This window comes from Struthio camelus, chromosome W (assembly GCF_040807025.1).
Source record: "Struthio camelus isolate bStrCam1 chromosome W, bStrCam1.hap1, whole genome shotgun sequence".
NCBI lineage: Eukaryota > Metazoa > Chordata > Aves > Struthioniformes > Struthionidae > Struthio > Struthio camelus.
Genome location: NC_090981.1, coordinates 3,663,819 through 3,676,687, shown reverse-complemented (window position 1 = coordinate 3,676,687; position 12,869 = coordinate 3,663,819).

The window sequence follows — 12,869 nt, the reverse complement described above, 5'->3', positions numbered from 1 at the left end:
TGTCTTGTAGGTACTCTCTTAGCTGCATGCACTTGCTGGAGGTATCCCCATTCAAGCCCTGTTTTGCTGACTGCATGGTCTCCATAACTCTTCTCCCTTCCCCCATCTTTCCTAGTTTAAAGCCCTCCTTACCAGGTGGGCCAGCCCACTGGGAAAGACACACGTACCCCACTTAGTGAGGTGGATCCCATCTCTCCCAGTCAGTTGTTAATCTTCAAACAGGGTCCCATGGTCATAGAAACCAAAACCCTGTTGCCAACACGGTCCCATGGTCATTCATAGAAACCAAAACCCTGCTGCCAACACCAGCTGCACAGCCAGTTGTTTGCTTGCAGTATCCATCTACTCCCCCTCCCATCCTTCCCCCTCACTGGCAGGATCAAGGAGAAAATGACCTGGGCCCCCAGACCCTCGACCACCAACCCCAGAGCTCTGAAATCCTATTTAAGAGTTCCCAAGTTGCCCTTGGCAGCATCGTTGGTGCCCACGTGGAAGAGCAGCAGGGGGTAGTAGTCAGATGCGTGGACAAGCCTCAGCAGTCTTCCCATGACATCTCATATTTGAGCCCCTGGCAGGCAACAAGCCTCTCTAGACAAGAGGTCAGGTCAGCAGAGAGGTGCCTCTGTCCCCTGCAGCAGGGAGTCACCCACAACAATCACTCACTGCTTCTTCCAGGTGTTCCTGCGTGGCACAGGGTCCATCAGCCCAGCTGCTTCCCTTGAAGCCATGCCCAGCTCCTCCTCAGCTTGGAGGGCACTAAACCTGTTCATCAGCTGCAAGTCTTCAGGAAGAGCAAGAGCCTTTCTCCTCATACAAGAAGTGACCAGTTTCCAGCCTTCATCTTCTATGGAATTATCACAGAATCACAGAATGGTTGAGGTTGGAAGGGACCTCTGGAGATCATCTGGCCCAACTCCCCTGCTCAAGCAGGGTCACCTAGAGCACATTGCCCAGGATCACATCCAGACAGGTTTTGAATATCTCCAGGGAAGGAGACTCCACTACCTCTCTGGGCAACCTGTGCCAGGGCTCAGTCACCCTCACAGGAAAGAAGTTTCTCCTCATGTTCAGATGGACCTTCCTGTGTTTCAGTTTGTGCCCGTTGCCTCTTGTCCTGTCCCTGGGCACCACGGAGAAGAGGCTGGCCCCAGCCTCTTGACACCCTCCCTTCAGATACTTGTACACATTGATGAGATCCCCCCTCAGTCTTCTCTTCTCCAGGCTGAACAGGCCCAGCTCCCTCAGCCTTTCCTCATAGGAGAGATGCTCCAGTCCCCTCATCATCTCAGTAGCCCTCCGCTGGACTCTCTCCAGGAGTGCCATGTCTCTCTTGTACTGGGGAGCCCAGCACTGGACACAGGACTCCAGGTGGGGTCTCCCCAGGGCTGAGTAGAGGGGCAGGATCATCTCCCTCCACCTGCTGGCAACACTCTGCCTCATGCAGCCCAGGATACCCTTGGCCTTCTTGGCCCCAAGGACACACTGCTGGCTCATGGTCAACTCGTTGTCCACCAGCACTCCCAGGTCCTTCTCGGCAGAGCTGCTCTCCAGCAGCTCAGCCCTCAGCCTCATCGACTACTTCTTCCTGATCAGGGGGCCTGTAGCAAACACCCACAACAGTGTCACCCAGGTTAGCCTGCCCTTTAATCCTTACCCATAGGCTCTCAACTTGCTCTTCATCCACCCCCAGGCAGAGCTCCACACATTCCAGTTGCTCCCTCACATAAAGGGCAACTCCACCACCTCCCCTTCCTGGCCTGGCCTTCCTAAAAAGCCCATAGCCATCCATGGCAGCATTCCAGTCATGTGAGCTATCCCACCATGTCTCTGCAACTGCAACGAGATCATGGCCCTGCGACCACACACAGATCTCCAATTCTTCCTGCTTATTCCCCATGCTGTGTGCATTGGTGTACAGGCACTTCAGAGAGCCAATCGAGCATGCAGGTTTCTCAGGAGAGGTGGAAGAGGATCCTCCATAGCCATGTCCCATACACACTCCCCTGGCTGCATGCACCTGCTGGAGGCATCCTGACTTGAGTGGTGTTTTACTGACTACCCTGTCTCTATAACACTCCCCTTCCCCCATCTTGCCTAGTTTAAAGCCCTCCTTACCAGGCTGGCCAACCTGCTGGCAAAGACATGCGTGCCCCGCTTGGTGAGGTGGATCCCATCTCTCCCCATCAGCTGTCGGTCTTCAAACAGGGTCCCATGGTCATAGAAACCAAAACCCTGTTGCCAACACCAGCGACGCAGCCAGTTGTTAACTTGGAAAATCCATCTACTCCTCCTCCCGGCCTCCCCCCTCACTGGCAGGATGGAGGAGAAAGTGACCTGGGCTCCCAGACCCTTGACCATCATCCCCAGAGCTCTGAAGTCCTGTTTGAGGGTACCCAATTTGCCCTTGGTGTCATTAGTGCCCACATGGAAGAGCAGCAGAGGGTAATAGTCCAATGCGTGGACAAGCCTTGGCAGTCTTCCCATGACATCTCTTATTCGAGCCCCTGGCAGGCAGCAAACCTCTCTAGACAAGAGGTCAGGTCAGCAGAGAGGTGCCTCTGTCCCCTGCAGCAGGGAGTCACCCACAGCAATCACTCGCCGCTTCTGCTGGATGTTCCCACATGGCATGGGGTCTGCCAGGCCAGTTGCCTCCCTTGGAGCCATGCCCAGCTCCTCCTCAGCCTGGAGGACGCTAAACCTGTTCCTCAAAGGCAAGTCTTCAGGAAGAGCAAGAGCCTTTCTCCTCATACAAGAAGTGACCAGTTTCCAGCCTTCATCTTCTATGGAATCATGACTTACTGTTTCACATGGCACAGAGCCCACCCGCATCTCCACTGCTGTGGAGGATTGGTGAGACTCCTGAACCTGTAGGGTCTCTGAGAATATCCTATCTCTTGCTCATCTTCTCAGATGCCACATAGCCTGCTTACTTCCTCCCATAGCTCCTTGACCTGGCAATACAACTCATCAACCACAGCACACCTTCTGCAGGGGAAGCTGACTGTCAGCCCAGGCCTGACACCTGCAGGGCTGCATCCACTGCCAGAAGGTCTGTCTGGGTAGAAGCCTCTGACACAACAACTCCAACAGCTACTGGGGAACACACTCTGCAGCATGTCATAACCATACCCAAGGAAGCATACACTACTATGACTGGAGACAAAGGGGCCTTCTTGCACCCTGCTGCACAAACTGCTGCTTCTGTTCACTGCACTTCAGGAGCTGTGCTCTGGGCCTGGCTCTTATATAGGCCTCTCCCTAGCACTGACTCACAGGGTGCTTGACCCACCCTAATCAAGGGCCAGCTGGAACAAAGGCCCCAACTCCCTCTGATCAGGGGCAACCAACAGAGCTTGTTAGCAGCAGCTCCACCTAGCTAGAGCTTCCCAGGAGAATGGTATGTAAATCCTTCTTTAAATGGTTGGTAGTAGGTATATTTGTGCATCATTGTACACCAGCCTAAATGTAGAGGAAACTGTTGAATTTTTTAAAAAATAATCTTCATTGAGTGTACCCTACTGTGGATGCTTCATCTTTCAGCCAAAAAAAAACATAGCCCCCATCTCGCTAGACAAAGCCCACATCTGGCTGTCTTAATCCTGACACCATCCATGCTTGATGTGCTGTTGCTGGACTGCATGCTAAAATTCATACCACAGACAGTGTCAACAGATCTCACATTGGTATCCTACAACAAAAGGAATATTGAGAAGCTAAGTGGAGCATGGGCATGCTATCCTAAAAAGAGAAAGAAGTGCTTGAAAGATGTTCTAAACCTTCCCAAAGGTGGGTTACTTCATGGCCTTTGTGCTTGGCAGGCAGTTGATGAGCCTGAATGGAAATAGTCTGTGTTTTGTTTTTTTAATAAAATTGGTTAGTAAGATTGGTCTACTTGACTTGAATAGAGGTTGTGAAACAAAAATGCAAGGTTGTTTACATTCTCATGGAGGGGGTTAAAAAAAAAAAGCTTTTCATAAGTTATTAACAGTGTGTTATGGGCTTGTTCCCCTTCATTTAAACAGATGAGATAACAAAGTTTGACTCATTCTTTAAATCTTAAAAGTTAATGTGAAAAACCATTGAGCGTTAGTAACCCCAGATTGAAATTTCAGCATGAAATAACTGTAGAACTCCTGACAAATGTGGAACTTTTTTACCAATTTCCACCGAGAGAATATTAATTATAAAATAGCCATTGAAAGAAATGAAACTTCCCTGTGAAGAAATTCTATACTGTGATGATGATAAGAAATTCTACACCATACCTTCCTTAAATTTGTGTGTGTGGGTTTTTTTGTTTTTTATTTTTTGGGTTTTTTGCATTTTTCAGGTAAGATTTCTGAAACAGAATAGTACAGAAATATTTTTAAAAACTGATTTCTCTGCCAGAGAGGAAGAAAGGGGTCAACCTTAAAGAAGCATCTCAGCATCAACTTTTCCCTAGAGGTGTTAAAGTATCTTAACCTAATAATCTATTTCAAAATAATTAGAAAACTTCAAAAGGGTTTTGTTGCCTGGAAGAGGTTTTGTGATTAGTAAATTAGGCATTATACAAAAGAGTGTGATTTTTATAGTGTCTCATTTCCAAATTTTTCTTGCTTACAGAGGGCAAATAGTTTTCTAACCTTCAGCACTGAAGAAAATACATTGAAGAGAGATTATGCAAGATGAGATCAGCCTGCCTTCCTATTATGCTAGGAGCTATGCATAACTTAAGTAGGTAGCTGTGCCCTTTGTCCTTCTAGAGGATAGGGCATACACATATGAATGCGGAGTAGAGCTTTTACATGGGGACAATATTTTGTGAATCTTTTTTTAATCTTCCAAACCACAAAGCCACAAACATTTTTGCCCCAAGTTTTGTTAAGGAGTCAGATAAATAGTAAATTTACTGCATTATTCGTATAAATAAATAAATAAATAAAAATAAAAAAACACCCCAATGACCCAATTGAGTTTTAAACTAAAACAGTGTTATAAGTTTATTAAAGATGGAAACCATTCAATTGGTAATTCATGTAGTACCTCAAAGGCATATAACGGTAGCGTAAGTCTTGGCAAGGTATCTGTTACTCTCCACTGTGAAGTAATGGAGAATTATTCTTATGTTATTTTTTGTAAAACATTAGCATATTATTGTAATTTATATAGCAGTTAAGAAAATAAGTTTGATCATATGAACGAGTATATATGCCATTATCTTTGTTAAGCATTGCAAAAGTCCTAGGTGAGACAAGTCATCTAATTTTAAAGATCATACAGTCTAAGTACACTTAGGGGTTATAAGACATCCTAGGGAGAGAAGAAGGTGGACTCAAAATCTCCAGCAGCTGGTCAAAATATTACTGAATTAGAAGTATATGAATATATAATAAATTGTGAATTCAATAATTGAAAAAAAACATTGAAAATACTGAAATGGAATATATGATGCATTGTGATTTTTGTCTCAATTCTTGATTAAAATAAGTTTTTTAAGGTCCATTTAAAAGATGCTGCATTATTCAGAATAGGAACAAAACACTGCTGGTTGCTGGCCTGAAATGATCTCCCAAGATGGTGTTACTTTGTTATAATAGAGATGTTTTAATGCATTGCAAGCATATTTAGAAAAGATTTGGGCAATAAAGCCTAAGTACTGGCAACAGTCATTGTGTTTTTCAACCAATTTGCTATCTGAGGTGGCATGTGATCATGCTAAATATATAGCTTATTCTTTCATTTAGCATTTGGTCAATTCTTTTGTACCATGCTGTACAAAAAGGGCCAAGTATTGCACAGTTTATTTACTAGATTTATGTTTGTTTTATAGTGATGCTTACAGTTAGCAATAATTTTAATAAAAGCCACTACTTCTCAGAGGTTTTGTGGTCACTCTAGTGGTGTAACACAGAACATCTGTGTAGAATCAGTACAGGATAGATCAAGAAAACTGTCTTTAAAAAAGCATATGAATTCTGTTTCTGCTGTAGTGGTAGAACCCTCTTTTTCAGTCTGCACATAACAGTAGGTATATAAAACAAATAAATAACCTGTCATTCTGAAGCCTAGATCAGTTCTGGAAAACAAAAAGAATTGGAGTCATTCTGAGAGCTAGAATGACTTGTAGGCTGTATTTTATGTGTTTCTCTGCTGTCACAAAGGCTAGAAACTTAATCTGTTTTAGAGGAAAGTTGAAATTCTGATGATAATTGCTTGTCTTCAGTAGCTGGAGCTCTGAGAGACATGAGATATCATAAGACATGACAAAACCATGAGGACTGGGAAATCTGAATATGCAGTCCAGGAGGCACCTCCAAAATAATCCAGGTAAGGTAAATGTTAAATCTATGCCAGGGCCATTTCAGACATTGCTGTTACAATGTGTTATTGCCATGCATGGTTTTCACTTAGTAAGGGTAAGGAGATGGATTTTATGTAAGGCATTGTTCACGAATAACAAAATTGCATTATAGTTGCCCATGACTCTGTGACACCTTTATGGTTGCTTTCTACAGAAATTTGTACAAATGGTTTGTTTGCTCGGATGTTGGGGGAATAACTACTCTAAGGAACAGTCAGGTATGAACAGGAATGTTCATGTGTGAACAAAGTATTATGACTCATTTCTGATTATTTCCTAGTCGTTGATCATTTCTGGGCTGAGTTGCCTCTCCCTTTTTGTAAGTATGTGAGGACTGGGCCACTCATGAGAATATGCTTAATAATAATTTGTTGTTCTTCTATTTAAACTTTATCACCCACTCTGAAGCATAATCAATACTGTATGACTTTGAACAAGTGGGTTTTGTAAATAACAAGAAATAGCTAAGGTGTAGTCTGTGTACAGACTACAAGGTACAATGTGTTTATATAAGCATTTGATTAATATTTTCAAATAAATATATTTCCATATATCAGTATCAGCTCACAAAAGACTAAGCTAGATGGCTAGCTGGTATATCTCTGTATAGTTTCATTAGAGTTAGGCCATCTTTTATGACAGCTGAGGATTTGATTCTTATTCATAATTTGCTGCGCTATACTTTTCTGTGCTTCATGTCTGTGGTTCATTGGCTTGTTCCTATTAGGTAGGTCTAATTAAAGAAACAATTTTGGTCATGATGGGAGCTCATCGACGCTGTTAGGCTTCCATGAAAACATACAGAGGTCTGTATGCACATCTAAGTTTTGTATTATTGCATCTTTCTATGCTATGTAGATGTTTGTAAAGTGCTCCCTCTTAATCATTTTAGTTGTCCTTCTCTGTACACTGTGTCCTGTTTGAGAAGCAGTGACTAGAGCTGCACAAAGGAACTGCACAGGAGCTGCCCACTGAAAAAGTGGTCATATGCTTTCAAATAATCTGATAAAGAAAGACCACCCAAAGTATAGAAACTATAGAATTTAGCACCTGTCACATATTGATGGATCAATACTCTCAAAACATTTTTATTAATTTTAGAGGTTAGTAGCATAAAAAAGGGGGTGACATTTAATGGAATGTTGATGCCCATAATGTTTCTGCTATAGAATCATTAAGGAAAATCATTGTTAGAAGGAAATACATTAAAAAAGGAAACCATAATCTCCAAAGCATACTTTTTTAAAGACAGTTAAAGCAGTAAAACCATGGTTCAGTATGTATTTGGGGGTGGGGGGAATATTCATCTTTAATTTGTTAGTGAAGTTATCTCATATGTACTGTAATATTTTGATATGCAATTTTTTGACCAAGGGCATGGGCCTACATAGATAATTCCTGTAGTGGTCCTTTATTTTAGCTCTAGGAATTTTTCTTTAAAAAAAAGCTATATTAAGTGCCTTAGTATCTAAGTTAATATTTTTTGGCTTACATTTCATTGTAACTGATAGTTTCTTATACCATTATGTATGTTGAAACAGGTAGAGCAATGACTTTTTGAAAATTACAGCAGCAGAGAAGCAACATAATCTCAAATAGTTTTGACTTCTGACTGCTGAGTTGTATGTTGCCAGACTGCTTACTGTGATGATTGCTATTGTAACAATACTATCATTAAAATAATGTGCTCTGGCATGTAACTGGCTGTCATTACTCCACCTGTGAATATTGGAAGACTTTTCCTGAATTTAGATTCTTACACACCCTTTCTCCTTGCATATTCTTATCTCCTCCCTTTTTTCACTTTTGCAGTCTGTCCAGCTGTCCCTATGCTAGTCTCAGTGTTTCACAAGCAAGTACATCCTCACAGAAATCTTTCAACATGCTGCCAGAAGTGGCTAAGGCTTGACCAGCTGCATACCGTATTCTGCATTTCAGTGGTGTGGAGGACCTCAGACAGGAAGGGACTTGTTGCAGCAAATGGTCAGCTATTCCTGCTTTCATAAGCGGAGGGTTGTTACCAAGAGAAAGGGTAGCCAGAAGGCTAGAGGAAACAAAACACCACAAAGGCATGTCTCTACTCGCAAGTATTTCTCTCCCATCTTGTTATGGAAGAAGGAAACAGTAAAGAGAGGATGTGGAAAATATCAAGGTCCCATTGGGGAAAAGAGAAAAAGTTAAGGTGATGGGGGCAGGAAATAGAAGATGGGAAGGCCCAAGGATGGGTGTGGTTAGGTAAAGGAAGGCCCCCCCAAAAAAGTAGAATTTGACAGAAAGGGGAGATGCTGGGGATATGAAAAGATTATGACAGAACTAGACAAAATGCAAGAAAAGAAAAATAAGAGGAAAAAGACAAAAGGAGCTAAGAGCTTCTGACTTTATAAAATAAAACATTTTTGAAGAAAAATGAAACTAATCCAAATGAGAGTGGAGAAAGCATTGGACAGAGAAGTGCCAAAATTTAAAAACGGGAAGAAACAAAATGGAAGAATAAAGGAAAGTGGAAAGGTGTGGAGGTGGGGTGGGGGGGAAGCCCTACAAATATACTATTTTCCAATACCTATGTTTTGTAATATGTCCTTGGGGAAATGGTTGTTTTTGATAAAAGAGGATAAGTATAATGGTGATGTATATATCTTAAAATGTTCCTATGGGAAGAGACACATCTATTTTTATTTGTTGATATCAGTACTGCAATAGTGCTAGACCATGATGCAATGTCTTGAGTTATGTAATGAGCTCTCTCCAATGCTATAGTTGACGTTTCTGGTGGCCTTGGCTTATATTACAAGGTGCAGCGCTGTCTTGGCTCTTTGTGGCAGTGGAATCTGAGTGTTTCCTGCACTGCACAGGAACAGATCCTAATATATATATATAGTTAGTACAGTAGAAAAACAAATATGTGATCATTCAGTCTGACCACATTTGAATTTTCTAGATTCTTGTCATCTTATTTTTACCAGCCAGAAGGACCAAAATTATGGATTTCCAAAAATATCCACAAGTCTTACTGAAGGTGGTAGCCACCACTTTGAAAGTTTCTAGTCCTGCTACAAAAAAAAACAAAAAAAACACAAAAACAGTGTTTGCTAAAGACATTGAGAATTTTATTCTATTTAGAGACTTGTATATTCTTCTTGTATTCTACTCAAAGTAGGATCTACAAGCTAAGGTGTGTTTTGTAAGCCCTTTGAGGTAGACCTTTCTTCAATCATGCTTTGAGTTGCACAGATAAGATTATACTAACCACTTCAGGGATAACTTTATTTACATGTGTTGACTCTTAAGTTTTGAATGTATTTAATGTGACACATTAACATGACATTCAAAACTGTAACATTAAATCATACTGGGCTTTCTTGAGAATGATAAGTCTGAAAGCACTTGCCTTCATTTTCTCATCTTCCCACGCATTCCTTTGGAAATTTGTATAATAAAGTTTATAGGAAGATACATCCATAAGCAGACAAGCAGAGACTTCTACTTTAAGAATATTTCTCTTTAATAATATTTACATTTAATTTTGAATAATACTTTTCTTACGTCCAAAGCAGCCACTTCAAGCAGCAACAAACCTCAAATGTTGAAAATGAAATGAAAACATGCTAAAACAGTGGGCTTTTTAAAGGTATTTTTGGATTAGTTTACAACTAAAAGCTTTCTAACTGTGTATATGCCCTCTGCTGACATATACCTGAATTGCCAGAAATTAAAACATTAAACATACTAGGCTGAAGAATCTTGCAGGCAGGGAGTTTGATACAGTTTTAAGTTCAATGGAAAGGCTCTGGGTTTGAGTGCTGTAAGAATATGCATATATCTATTAATGTCAGCAGGAAAATATGAAAATTCACTCTTTTTAGGTGGATTTCAAATATATACTTGTATTTCAGGTGTGTGTGTGTGTTTTTTTTTTTTTCCCTCCCAACTTCCATGTTATTTTACATATTTTCTTGAGACAGTGCATCAACTGCATTGACAGTCCTTGTGCATGACTGAAGGACCAGAATTGGCAGAACTCTGACCTCAAAAGAATTTTTTTTAGCCTTCCTGAGCTTGACCTTTCTGCTGAGAATATGAGCCAAGACAGTAACTGTTACAAAACAGACATTGGCTCACATAGTATTAGACTGAGAAAACTGCTTGTCTTCTGTATACTTCCCCATAGTGGTATCAGGCAATTCCTCTCTGCTTTGTTTTCAACTCACTTTATAAACACAAATCCATCATTCTTTTCAACTGTTGGAGCATCAGTTGAAGATGCCTTAGAGCTAAAAGGGGCTGTATCCTGTTAGCTACCTGCTACCCTTTAAATAGCGTTTAATGGTTGTACTGTTTGTGAGAGAATACAAGTTGAATGATAGGAATACAATACTGCATTGTGAAATGAAAAAGATATTATCAATTAGATAATTTAAAAAAAAAAGCTTTCATAGAGCTGTGTGTCGATAGTATGTCTGGAATTTTGTTCCAAATAGACTGCATTCTGTAAAGTTTTATAAAAGGTCTGTTTCCCTGAGGATGTTTGAGTCTTTTCAACAAGGAAGAGCAAATGAGCTCAAGCCCAGCCCAATCCGATATATTAAAAACATATTTTGGGCCACAAAAAATCTCCCTCAAAACAAACTAAACCAAGCCAGGTCCTTCTGATTTATCTCTTGGGTTTTGAACTTCCAAAGGACAGTCAAGCTACGCTGCTATCAGCTGCAACACAGAGACTAAAAATACCCCTTTTTAAAAAGAAAGCTTAGATTCTGGTATAGCTACTGTATTCTAGGGGGTGGGACTTTAGGGCAAACGTTGAATTAAGCTTCAAGGTAATGAAAGAGTCATGGGAGTTGACAACACCAAATACTAAATGTGCTTGAATCTGCACTTTTCCTTATGTGCTCCTGCTTGCAGGGTCAATTAGGAGATTCTGCATTTTGGGGATTCAATGGCCAAGGACAGGTGCCTTGAGGTCATGTAACTGATGGGTACGTTGGCTTATGTGACAGGAAAGATCACAGCATTGGCCTCTCCAATTCTCTGACTTCTCAGACTTTAGGACATTTGTAGTCCAGAGGAGGAGTGCTGCAACTGGAGGATCAAACAGGTTGCTAAGGGTCAGCCAGATATCAAATACAGCAGTGTCATGCTGACTGTGTTAGATTTGCCAGGTTCATACTGAGATGTGGCTTTTCCATAGCTAATGTTATCGGAATGTTTAGAAGAGCCTTAAGCCATAAAGAACTTTCCCCATAGCTGTTCTTTCTGATTCCTGTGAAAGAATTATCTTTTTTTCCAGGTCCCTGTTATTCCTTGGTCCTGTTCGAGTACAAGGGAAACAAAAATGGCCTTCACCTGGCAATCCTGTTCAGACCCTAATTACTTCTCTAACTTAAGTTCAAACTCAAGAGGAGTCCAACAGAAGAAAAAGGCCTCCTATGAAGTTGGAGGTGTTGTCAACTGCATCTAAACATGCTAAAGGAAAGACCAGGACTGGTCAGGCTCCCCAGCCCAATACAAGGAAACAGGCAATAGTGCCTGATGAACCTTTGCTATGGCATGGGGAATCTCATGCTAATATCAGTTTCTTTATGTTTTCCTAAGAAACAGGCCTAGGAAACCAATGATGGTCACTGTATTTTCACCTCAAGCTCTTTTTTTTTTTTTACAAGCTGACTTAAAAAAAGGCATTACTTTTAGTGTTATTGAGTACCTCAACCTGACTTTCCAGTTGTTTAAAGTGATACAGCAAAGTGGTTCTGCAGCAGTGCAGATGCCTCTCTGCTCTGAGAATCAAAGGATTCATTTCAGATGGGCAAACAAATATTTCTCACTTTTACATTTGGCTGTCATTCATATGAGACACTTTTATTCCTGTTTTTGTAGAAAACAGAAGGTCAGGATGATATCCTATGCAGGGAACCCAATAGATAACTTTTCCTGTAACAGTGATTAGCCTTTGTATTTGTTTTTCCCAAAAGGAAAAAGGTTCAGTCAGCCATTTGGTGACACACTGTGCTGACAGAAAACTGAAAATTTACTGGAAGCAAAACCCTTCAATTTTTCATATGCATGATTGCTTTGATACAAAACAAGGTAAGCAGAAAAACTGCAATATTTTACAATATTACTTAAAAGCATGCCAAATGTGTTTTAGCACTATTTCAGATAAGTTTTTTTTAAATAAAATATATATATATATGTATGTATATATATAAAAGAGACGAATTTCAAGGACTGTGGTCTGAATGCATATCAGAATTGAAAGCCCAAAACTTTGCACAAAGATTTGCAATAGCAAGTCATCTTGTATGAGAGATGTCTTGTACTGCTTGATGGCAAGTTCTGTTTTAAACTTGGATGTAATGTCCCCTTAATATGCGTTCCCTTGAAATCCTCGGGTTGCAATTTACTTGTTACATTTTCAAAGATACACAAGGTATTTTAATGTGTATATGTTTATTCTCAGAGGATGTGAGTTACCAGCAAATGCAGATTTTCAGCACTTTTGACATCTGTCTTTGGCAGCAGTCTAGAA